General features: G+C 63.4%; 1 long non-coding RNA gene across 2 annotated transcripts; it reads right to left on the reverse strand.

Annotated features, from left to right (window-relative positions):
* Positions 1–1,796: 1,796 nt before the first annotated feature.
* LOC141955727 (uncharacterized) lies at positions 1,797–4,373 on the reverse strand. Of its 2 annotated transcripts, none has more exons than XR_012632714.1 (3): positions 4,117–4,373; positions 3,830–3,946; positions 1,797–3,479 (listed from the first exon to the last, which is right to left on the reverse strand). It is a non-coding gene; the product is annotated as an uncharacterized LOC141955727 (long non-coding RNA). The 2 variants fall into 2 exon arrangements; XR_012632715.1 differs by having other exon boundaries at positions 1,805–2,125; positions 3,332–3,479; positions 3,830–4,369.
* Between the last annotated feature and the right edge of the window lie 6,115 nt (positions 4,374–10,488).

Raw genomic sequence — 10,488 nt, forward strand, 5'->3', positions numbered from 1 at the left:
TGTAAAAGGCTACATTATAATATCCCAGCCCCTTGTGGCATTTCAGATATGTCCCAACATCTTCCCTCTTCTGGCCTGCCTTTTTTTGCCCAGGGTTGTTCACCATCACACTCAAGGCCATGGTGTACCTCAGTTTCTCTCTTTGTTAACATAACAGTCCATTGTAAGCATAACTGTACCCTGGGTTGTTTCCTTTGTTTACCTCAGATGGCTGCAATCAGCTCCTGCAGAGACCCACGGCCTTGCTCTCTGCAAGCCATTCTCCAACACGGCCCCGGTGAGGCCTCTGGGAGAAGGTGAAGCGACTGCCGTTATTACCGTAGATCGCCCCTGGCCGGAGCCCTCCTTCCACGGGGGCTCCTGCGGAGGCGCCAAGGGCCGGCTTGCCGCCATCCCCGCGGGGCTCGGGGGTGACCTGGGGCTACGGGACGGGCTTCAGGGTGAGGTGCGAGACCTGGGGCCAGGACACGGTGCGGGCGAGGCCAGTACCAGCTCAAGGGGAGCTCTGGCAAGCTGGGGAGGCACCCGGCACCAACCCCCGGGGGACACACATCTTCTTCCCCTCTGCCTTTGTCCCAGCCCTCGGGTAACTCCCTGGGGCTCCCCCGGCCCGGATCACCTCCAGCAGAGCGGAGGCCTGACACAGGAGGCGGTGTGAAGCTTCCTGCCCCACCGCTGCCGTGTGGCCAGCGGGCAGGAGGGGCCCCCACACCTGCCAAAGGGGCTGGCTGGCCTCACCGGTGGCCTCGGCCCTCGCCCACCACCAGGAATCACGCCCAGCAAGCCTCACGCTGCGGCAGCAGGCAGGCGGCTCTGGCGGTGCCGCACACCTGTGCGGGGCCGGCGCTGCAGTCCTGCCCTTTGCGCACCGAGCGCCCGCCGGCAGTGTGACGTGGGGCGGCGGCAGCATTTCCTTACCAGGAGGGGGCAACGAGCGTGGCCGCACCCCCCCACGGGCATCGGAGCATCGCACTGACGTTGCTGGCGGGCGGCAGCGTGGGGCACGGGGGCACCTCTGCGTCGCCCACCGACAGCACCGTGTGGCGTTTGCCAGGCAGCGGTTAGCGCAGGCGAGCGCCACCCCCCGCGCAAGCGGCGGCCGAGCGGCACGTCACTGCGCACACGCTCTCGAGGAACGGGCACGACGCTTGGTGGGGAGCAGCTGGAAGCCCCCGGGAATCCACGTGAAAGCGGCAACAAAACTATCCCTCGTGCTGCGCCACAGGGGCCGCGGCGGTAGCGAGGACTGCGCCGCGCTACGGGCGCCCATGAGCGGTGCGGCTGCCTGGCAGCCGAGTCTGCAGAACCTACAGCTCCTGGCACGCGCTGGCCAACGCGGCACGGCCGCCTGCACGCCCAGCGCTGTAAGACCCCGCATCCCAGCGTGACCCAGGGAACCAACGCGGCTGGCCAGAAACCCCACACGCCAGGACTACAGCTCCCGCTGGGTTGCGAGAGGCGGTTTTCTCTGCTTTCTGACCCTGCAGCAACACCGTTGCTCACCCCTCCGAACCCCCACCAATGCACCCAGAAGCCTCACCACCGGCTCGGGGCAGCCCCTGCCACCACCTCCAACACTGCCACCCTGCAGGCACCGCCATCCTCCCCAGGAGCTGCCAGCTGATGGCACGGCTCCACTCACCTTCTCCCTCGGTGCAGCCAGGGCCCAGCAATGCTCAGCGACTGCTCTGCTCCTCCCTTGGTTGACACCGACCCCTCCGACGGCTGCCTTGCTCTTAACAGCAGCACCCGCCCCTCCACCCGGAGCAAGCCCTTTACAGGGAGGGGCCGCTGCCATCAGCCTCACTGCCCACACCTGGGGCCCCTCCAGCCCCAGCCCACAGCTGGAGGCCATCACCCACCCCCACAGAGCATCATCACCCCTCCCAGCCCCTCACCTGGGGCAAAGGAAGCACAAAAGGCAGCCGGCAGACAGCAAGTGTTTATTCAGTCACACACAGAACAAGTCCCAGAAGGGAGTGAGTCTGCTCCGGGGCTCAGGGCCCCTAATGCTGCCCCTGCCCCTGGCACACCTTGGCGCTTGTTCCCGGAGCCACGCTCCTCAGTCCAGCCGGGAACAGTCAGTCGGTTCCTGGAGCAACAAGCTGCTGGGCAGAGCTGGAAGCTGCCAAACGTGAGGACCAAGATGCAGGATACGAGAAGACAAAACAAAGGCAGCAGAAAAAAAAGCTGGGATGGGTGGCACAACAGACATGGAGGGGAAAAAAAAAAGGCAGGGGGCAGGGAGCTAGACCAAGCAAGATGGGAGAAAGACAAAAAAGCTCCAGAGAACAGGGCACAGAGGGAGGAAAAAGCAACAGCTATGGGGAGTCAGGACAGCAAACCATGGAGGGAAGGGGCAGGGAAGGAACACAAAACAAATCACATAGCTACATGTGACAGGGCAGAGAAGGAAGAATTAGGAAACAGGGACAGAGACAGAAAAAAAGAGACCTGGAGCCAAAAACTACTCCTGATGCATACAGAAAGAAGAGGAGGGGTATTCTAAAACAGAGGGAACAGAGAGATGGAGAAAAGACAAAAGCAACAGACTACAAGGCATCAAGAGAGGAATTACTGAATAGTAACAGAGCGCCAGCCAGAAACAGGCCACAAAGCAGCAAAGATCACAGGGGGTACGGGGCACAGAGGAAGGAATTCGCAAACCTGGCACAAGGAGCCAGACAGAGAGAGAGCGAGGCAAAAATTAAATGGTGAAAAAAGACAGACCGCAGGGCAGAGGGAGGAATTGATAAACAGGGACAGGGCACCCGACAGAGCATGATGGAGAACAGGGAAAAAAAAATAGCAGCAAGCTACAGGGAAGAGGGAGGAATTAAAGAACAGTGACTGGAAGACAGACAGCGACACACGGAGAGAGAGAAGACAAAAGAGCGATGGGCAACAAGATGGATAGGGAGGAAATGAAAAACAGCAGAAGGGAGTCAGCCAGAGAGAAAGACACCGAGGAAAAAGGCCAGACAGGCGATGAGGGACGGAGGTAGGAATGAAAAACGGGGGACAGGGAGCAGGAAAGAGAGAGATGGAGATCGCAGGGAATAGCAGCGGGTGCAGGAAGAAGAAAGGGGCATCAATAGGAACAGGGAGCTGGACAGAGAGGGATGGAGAAAGGCAACAAGAGCGGCAGGGTACAGGGCAGAGAAAGGGAAGACCTACAAGATGGGGACAGGGAGATGCTCCAAGCAAGACGGAAGATACAGGTGAGCAAAAAAAGTTGAGCAGCACCACAAAGAGAGGAGTCTAGGAGAAAGACAGGGAGGGACCAGGCCACACAAGAGGGATGAGAGGGGCCCAAGAGCTCGGGACTTACTGCAGTTCTCCGCGCTGCCAGGAGAATTTGACAGGTCAGACTCCTCCTTCTGTTTGTCTTCTCCCTTCCTCTTCTACAGCTCCAGGTGCCTGGCTGTCCTCCACTTATGAGAAGATGTAGGTGTCTCACAGCTCTTACGAGATGAGGCCTGCTAGACACAGAACCTCATTCAATCACACACTGCGTGCAGGAGTAGGACAGAGCAAAGAGAGAGAAACTGATAAGTGAGGAGCAGAACGGAAGGATCGAGAGAGAAATGGACTGAGGAGTGATGCAAAAGGTACAGAACAAGCAGTCAGAAGTGCAGACAGAAAAAGAAAAGGGAGCAGCAGGACAAGAGACAGAAAGTGAGAGAGGAAGGGGGAGCAAGGCAGAAGAATAGAAAGAAAACGTATAGAGAAGAAAAAAAGAAAAAAATCACAGCATGGGAAAGAGAGGGGCAGGAAGGGACTGGGACATACAAGGGGAGTGACAGGGCCCCGAGGGCCCGGGACTCACCGCGGCTCTCGTTCCCGGCACTGCCGGGAGAACTGGACAGGTCAGACGCTTCTTTCTCCTTCCTTCCTCCTGCCCCTCCTCTTCTTCTGAAACTCCACTCGCCTGGCTGATCTCCCCCTAAAAGAATACGCGGGTGTCTCTCGGCTCTTACAAGACGTGGCTTCCGACACACGCAGCCTCGCTCGCTCGCTCCGCGGCCGTTCCGCGCCTGGGGTGACGCGCGCAGACCCCGGGCGCACGCTGGCGGTCCGGCCCGCTGCGGACTGTGCAGAGGGCTCCTCGCTCACCCGGAGAGGCAGGCGCTCTCCTCCTGCAGGGCGAGGCGGCTGCTGCCCACATGCCCTTGACGTTCTCCTTCCTTCCCTTTCTCCGGCCCCTCCAGCTCCAGCCGCGGCGGCTCCCGCCCCGCTGCCCACGGCCGGGAAGGCTCGGCTCCGCCCGTCCCTTCTGGTCCCCGAGCCGTGAGGAGCGCCAGGCCGGGCAGAGACACCCCACGCCAGCCCGAGCTGGGCGCAGCCGGCGGCATCCCCGGGGCAGGAACGGACACGCGCGGCCCCAGCGCGGCCTCGGGAGGGGGCACGGAGGCAGCAGGGACCCTTATTGCCGCGGACCGGCCCGGCCGCAGCCCCAACACTCACCTCCGCCGCGCATGCGCACTCCCGGGAGACGCCGCGGCCGCGCATGCGTACCCCCGGGCCGGGGGCACACCGCGTCTCGGGGAGCCGCGGGCAGCCCGCGGGAAACCGCCACAAAACCGCGTCTCGGGCCGCGCCGCGGGGCCGCGCCGGTACCGAGGGCTGTGCCGTGCCGCGCGCGCCCGCCAGCGCCGCGGCTGCGGGGAACCGAGAGCGCAGAAACTGCAGCTCCCGGCGTGCCCCGGGGAGCCAACATGGCCGACCGGAAGCCCCCTGCACGTGACTACGGCTCCCGCCGCGCCGCCCGCGCACCCGGAAGCCCGGCCGAGCGCAGCCCCGCGCGGCTCCGGGCAGCGCCGCCGCCGCCCGGCCCCGACGCGGAGCGGCCTCCGCCCCCGGTCCCGCCGTACCTTTCCCCGCAGCCGCCCGGCCGCGCGGCCCCGCTCCTGCCTCGGCTCGCACCGGCTCCTCCTCCAGCACCGGCCCCGGACAGGGAGGGGTCGCTGCCTGCAGCCTCCCTGCCCGCCCCTGCGGCTCCTCCGGCCCGGCCCACGCTCCCCCCCCCCCCGGTAACTATAGCGACCGGCACCGTTAATAAACGCCGGAGATGCCCGTCACTCCTCCGAGCTCACGCTCTATGGGCCGCCGGTCCTCCGGTCGCGGGGCCGCCGCCGCGCACGCGCACTCCGGGGGCCGCCCGGCGCAGCCGCACGCCGCAGGTCGCCTCTCCCCGCCGGGGGAACCTTCCCCGGCCAGCGGGAGCAGCCGCTGGGCGAGACCGCTCCGGTGCGCGGGCCGACGGGACCAACGCTGCCAAATCTTATGACCCCCCCCGGAGAGGGAGGAGCTCCGGCACGGCCGCAGCGCAGGGCAGCGCAGTCTCGCCTTGTGACCCAGAACTCAGCGGGGTGACCGAAGTGTCGGTCAGAGCAGCCTCAGGGCTCTTTGGACGGGTGGAAGGGGGAGGAAAGCCTGTGACAACGCGACACGGGAGCGCAGAGTTGTTTTAAGGACGAAACAGCGTAACTTCGGTCCCTGGGAGACCAGTACAGTAACTATTAAAAGCACACGTATCGTTAGATATTTTTCCTAAACTCACATTTATCCAATTTAGTTTTTCAAATCCTGGTGATAGCAGAAATAATTTTTTTTTAAAAAAAAAACCCAGATAAATCCCGGAACATTTCTGCCCGCGTTCAGCCGCTCTTCTGGAGCGTACGCTAGGAGCTGGAGAACCCGAGCAAGCTGTCTGATTATATTTACGGCAGCTCTGGCCCCGACAGCTCCCACGTCCGTCCCCTTGCCAGGAACTAGCGCCGCGGCGGCTACAGCTCAGCCCAAAGCCAAACCGACACCGACCTCGGCTCTGGAAAGCGCCACCTCATCTCCCCCTGTTCTGCTGATTAGGGATATCAATTCAACTCAGACACCGGAGTGAAAGGAGCAGGCGTATTTTATTAGAAATAGCTAAATAATAACAGAAGAATATAGAAAACACACAGTAAGAAAAGACGGAATAGTGCACTCACACAGACAGGAAAATACAGGGTAACGCATCAAATCCTGACTGCCTGAGAGAGAGGGAACAGCGATTAAAAAAGATCCCTCAGCACCTGCACCCGTTGCCATCACCCAGACCCGCAGGCAGCCCCGGTTACAGCGAGGGTTTGCAGAGCCTTTCCCGGCAAGTGGGAAACCCTACGCGGTGCGTCCACCCGTAGCTGAGGCCTCCAAAGTCGCTGTGAGCGGGTCCACCCTTCTATACCCCAAAATCGGCAAGCCAGAAGAGCTGGCACCTTGGTTTGGAGCGGAAATATCTGGTTTCAATCTCACATTAGATTCCCCCGGAGCCTGGCCAGGGCTCAGGGGAGAAGCTAAGGGAGCTCCTCTGCTTACCCAGGCAGACTAGGTGCAAGGGCTCACGTCAGGCCACAGGGCCAGACTACGGTCTCCACGACCCGGTTATTTTATCCCCACACAAAGAAAGATAAATGTACATTCAAGAGAGCTACGTCTTCCACACCTGTTTCACTAACGATGACATACTGAGTGAGCAGCTTCGGCTCAGGGCCTGTTGTTCAGGCTTCGATACTTCCACTTTTTACATCGGAATAGGTGGTTGGTTATCACTTAGTAAAATACCTGTTAGCACAATGGTTAACAGTTATAAAATACACAGGACTCGTCTACAAGTCAACTCTGGCTTGGCCCTATTGTCCAAGCCTTAGCGCTTCACCCCGAGTCCCCTTGCAAGCAGCCAGGACCAACACACGCCGCAAACATTCCAGCGGCTGCCAAAGGTTCAAATCCCACGCGCAGCGCCACGTGGCTGGCAGCGGTTAAAGCCGAGTTGGGCAGAAAAGGAGCTAAATGGGGAACACCCAGTTGGAGAAAGCATCTGACTGAGCACCCCCGGCACTGAACAGATGGGGAAAGGGTGGGCACAAACGCCCTTTTGGGGCAGGGAAGAGGAACGTGCTCCTCCAGAGGCTGAGATCCAGCCGCTTCCTTCCCCGTACAGGTGCGGAAAGAGAAGCACTCAGAGCAGGGGAATCCACCTCCAAAACCCTGCTCCCGACTGCTCTTCCCCCGGCATCCCACGCAGCCTCAAAGGGCGCTGCGGGTGGCTGCAGAGCCCTCCCGCTCCCCACGGCTGGTGCAGCCACATCCAAGTACAGGAAGGAGTTTTGAGAAAACTTCAGGAAGTTGGGTCATCGTCAGGTGGAATGGGAGCAGGTTCTAAAACTGGAGAACTACCAAGAGCCGAGTACTTGCTCACGAGGCAAAGAAAACATCCGCAAATGGGCAGGGACGCTGGAGGCGAACACAGCCCAGGTGACAGGGAGATCCCCTGCCCAGGAGGGCTTTCTCTCGCCTCTTTGCCGGACCGCTGCCGCTACTCCTCCCGCTCGCTCTTGCCTCGCAGGTCCTTCTGCACGCGGTGGATGTCTCTCCCTTCTTCTCCACGACCAACTGCTGCAAGAGCAGGAGAATGCCATCAGGTCCGAGAGCGACGACGGTCCTGGGTGAGAGCTGGCCACAGCACCACCTGAACACCGGCCGCCCTCACACACCCCTATACCCCCGCCCCCCCGAAAAAACCTCACAGATCGGCTTTTCTTACCCAATCGGTGCTCCGGTGCTGCCACACGTGGAGTCGCGGCCGGCGCTGGAGCTGGGCTCGGAGTCGGGCACTCTGGGCAAATGGAGCTGGGCATGCAAAGCGGCGGCCACAGAGGCTGCGCCCCTGCTTACAGGGGGCTCGAGCCGCTGCCGGGACTGCAAAGTGCCCGGGACTGCAGGGCACGGGCCAGGCCCCGACTTACAGGGCAGCCCCGGTCCCAAAGGCCCACGAGGCCCCTCCTCTCCGCTACAGGGGCGCCCTGACCCGCACCCCGCTAACAGGGCCGCCGCCCCACACAAGGCGCCAGCCAAGCACTATCGAGAGTGCTGGGCGCTGTCTGCCCTGAAGGCAGGTGAATCGGCAGCAGCGGCCCTTTCCCAAGAGGTTCTGGGGGCTGGGGAAGCAGAACTTCCCGAGGGGGGTTCCTCATCGCTGGGGAGAAGCTGCCGCGTCACTGCGGAGCAGCTGGTTGCAAGGGGCTGGCGGCTGAGGCCCACCAAGTGCTGCCTGTCCCCCTAAATCTCCCCCTGCCCTGCCGTACCCCTGTCCCCTCTCCCTCTATGCTTTAAGCCCCCAGGCCGCCGGGCACCACCAGGTGAGAAAATGGGGTCTGAGGCGGCTCAGGCCGGGGCAGGGGACAGGAGGGAGGAAGGAGGGCCGGGGGCCAGAGCACGCTGAGGGAAGGTCCCTCAGGCGGCCGGCTTCCCCGTCGTCCAGGCAGAGGAGCTGGCGCCCGACCGCGCCTTCCTTCCGGGCACCAGCTCCCGGAGAAGACAGAAGGAAGAGGCATCCGTGGCCTGCGGAAGAAACTACGAGGCGAGGGCAAGCGAGAGGAGGAGCGGCACGCTGAAACCGGGGAAAGAGAAAGGGGCTGCGGGCAAAGGGCCCTCCCTGTCACCACGGCTGCTGTGGGACAAGAGCGTCCTGGGCAACTCTGGGAGGGTCTCGAGGACTCTGGGGCAGGTACTTGGCTCAGGGCCGTTCCCTGCGTTTCTAGAGGCTACCGCGGTTCTCGGTGAAGGGGACACAACTGCCGAGCGTTTGCCCTCGAAGGCCGGGGGCCGCAGACACCCGCTCGCTACCCGCTCCTCCTGCCGAGGGCGGGGGACGGGCACAACCCTGCTTACAGGGCCGTCGGGTCAGAGGGCTCCACGGCTCGTGGCACTCGCCCCGAGTACGGGGCCGGCACGCTGGCAGGTCGCCAGCAGGACAGGCAGCCACCCAGGCCCAGACTGCGGGCGGGTCGCGCGTCGGCCGTGCTACGACCGCGCGGCTTGGCTCCGTCCCTGGAAAGGAGGGGCCAGCCGGGACTCGCCCTCCGCTCGCGGGCTCAGCGGGGACCGACCCCCTGTTGCTGCACAGAGCCCCTCTTTCCCTCCCGGGAAGTTTAAGCTAAGTACGCTGCAGCGATTTCAACGGGGGCCTAAACAAGAAGCTCCTTCACTCGCTCACTCGCACCGACGCGGACACAGGCAGGCACACGGACACGGACGGGGGGAAAGAAAACTTCCCAGAAGAGAGAGCGAGCTCTGTGCAGCCAATGTCTGGGGAGCCGTCCCCTCCCGCGAGCAAGAGAGCAGAGCCTCGGACCTGCCCCCCCCGGACGCACGGAGCCCAGAGGGACTCAACGTGCCACGGGGCTTCGCGGGGGACCAAGGGACAAGTGCCGCGACGCGCCCCGACTCCAGGGGGTCACGCTGGCCAGGCCGCCAGCAGGCAGAATGCCGCCAGGGCCGGGGAAACAGCCCTCCCCTGCCTACAGGGCGGGCTTGGGGGCCAGAGAGCCCCATTTGCCCCTCGGTGCGGGGACGGTGCCGCTCTCTCCGGGCAGCCAAACCGTCGGGGCAAGGGGGCAAAAGGCCAGAGACCCGAGCCCTGCTTACAGGGAGGTCACCAGGCGCAGCGCCGGCCAGGACACCAAAGGTGCCGGCAACGGTGCCGTGGGGAGGCCCCTTTGCCCTGAGCTCCCTCCTCTCCCCCCAGCCCTCTCTTCAGCCCGCCGCTCCTCCTCTCCCTCGCTCTGGCCTCGCAGCTCCTTCACGATGCCTTGTCTTGCTTCTCGAGGAGCTGGTGCTCGGAAGGAAGGCGCAGCCAGGCGCCAGCTCCCCCACCCGGAGGACAGAGCAGAGGCCCCGGCCCTGCTGCCAGGCCCCCCCCCGTGCGCCCAAGTTACAGGCCGGCCGGCCTGGCTGCGGCTCCCCACCACGGCGCGCTTTAGGAGCTCCGCTTCCCGCCCCGGCCGCAGAGACGGCGCCGCTCACCCCCCTTAGAGGGTTGCCACCTGCCTGGCAGCCTGACCACGGGGTGACGCGGCAAAAGGCCGGCAAAAACCCAAAGACCCGAGCCCTGCTTACAGGGGGGTCACCCGGCACAAAGCCGGCCAGGGCACCAAAGGTCCTGGCGACACGCTGGTGCGACCACAGCCCCGGTGACAGGGAGGTCCCTTTGCCCAGAGCGCCCTTCTCCTGCCTCCTCTTGCTGCCCAGACTTCCTCCGCTCTTGGCCTGCAGCGGTACAGGACGGAGACCTCCACGCTGCTCCGCCGCCTGCTGCAAGGGCAGGAGGATGCCGTCAGGTCCGAGAGCGATGCTGGTCCCCGGCGAGAGCTGGCCACAGCACCACCCGAACCCCGGCCGCCCTCCCACCACCCACCCCGCGAAAAAACCTCGCAGATCAGCTTTCCTCACCCAGTCGGTGCTCCAGTGCTTCGTGCAGGGACCGTGACGGGCACTCGTCTGCAATGGGCTCCTGGCAGCGTCCGGCGGGGCCTGGACCCTCCTCAGCCCCTGAGGTGATGGCGGTCCCTCCTCATGCAGCTCCAGTCCCCCCCACGCGCCCTGCCACAGCTCTGCTGCCCCTCCTAGGTGACGGCACTGGCCCCCCCACCCTGCCGCAGCTTT

The sequence above is a fragment of the Athene noctua genome, unplaced genomic scaffold, assembly GCF_965140245.1.
Source record: "Athene noctua unplaced genomic scaffold, bAthNoc1.hap1.1 HAP1_HAP1_scaffold_491, whole genome shotgun sequence".
NCBI classification, from domain to species: Eukaryota; Metazoa; Chordata; class Aves; order Strigiformes; family Strigidae; genus Athene; species Athene noctua.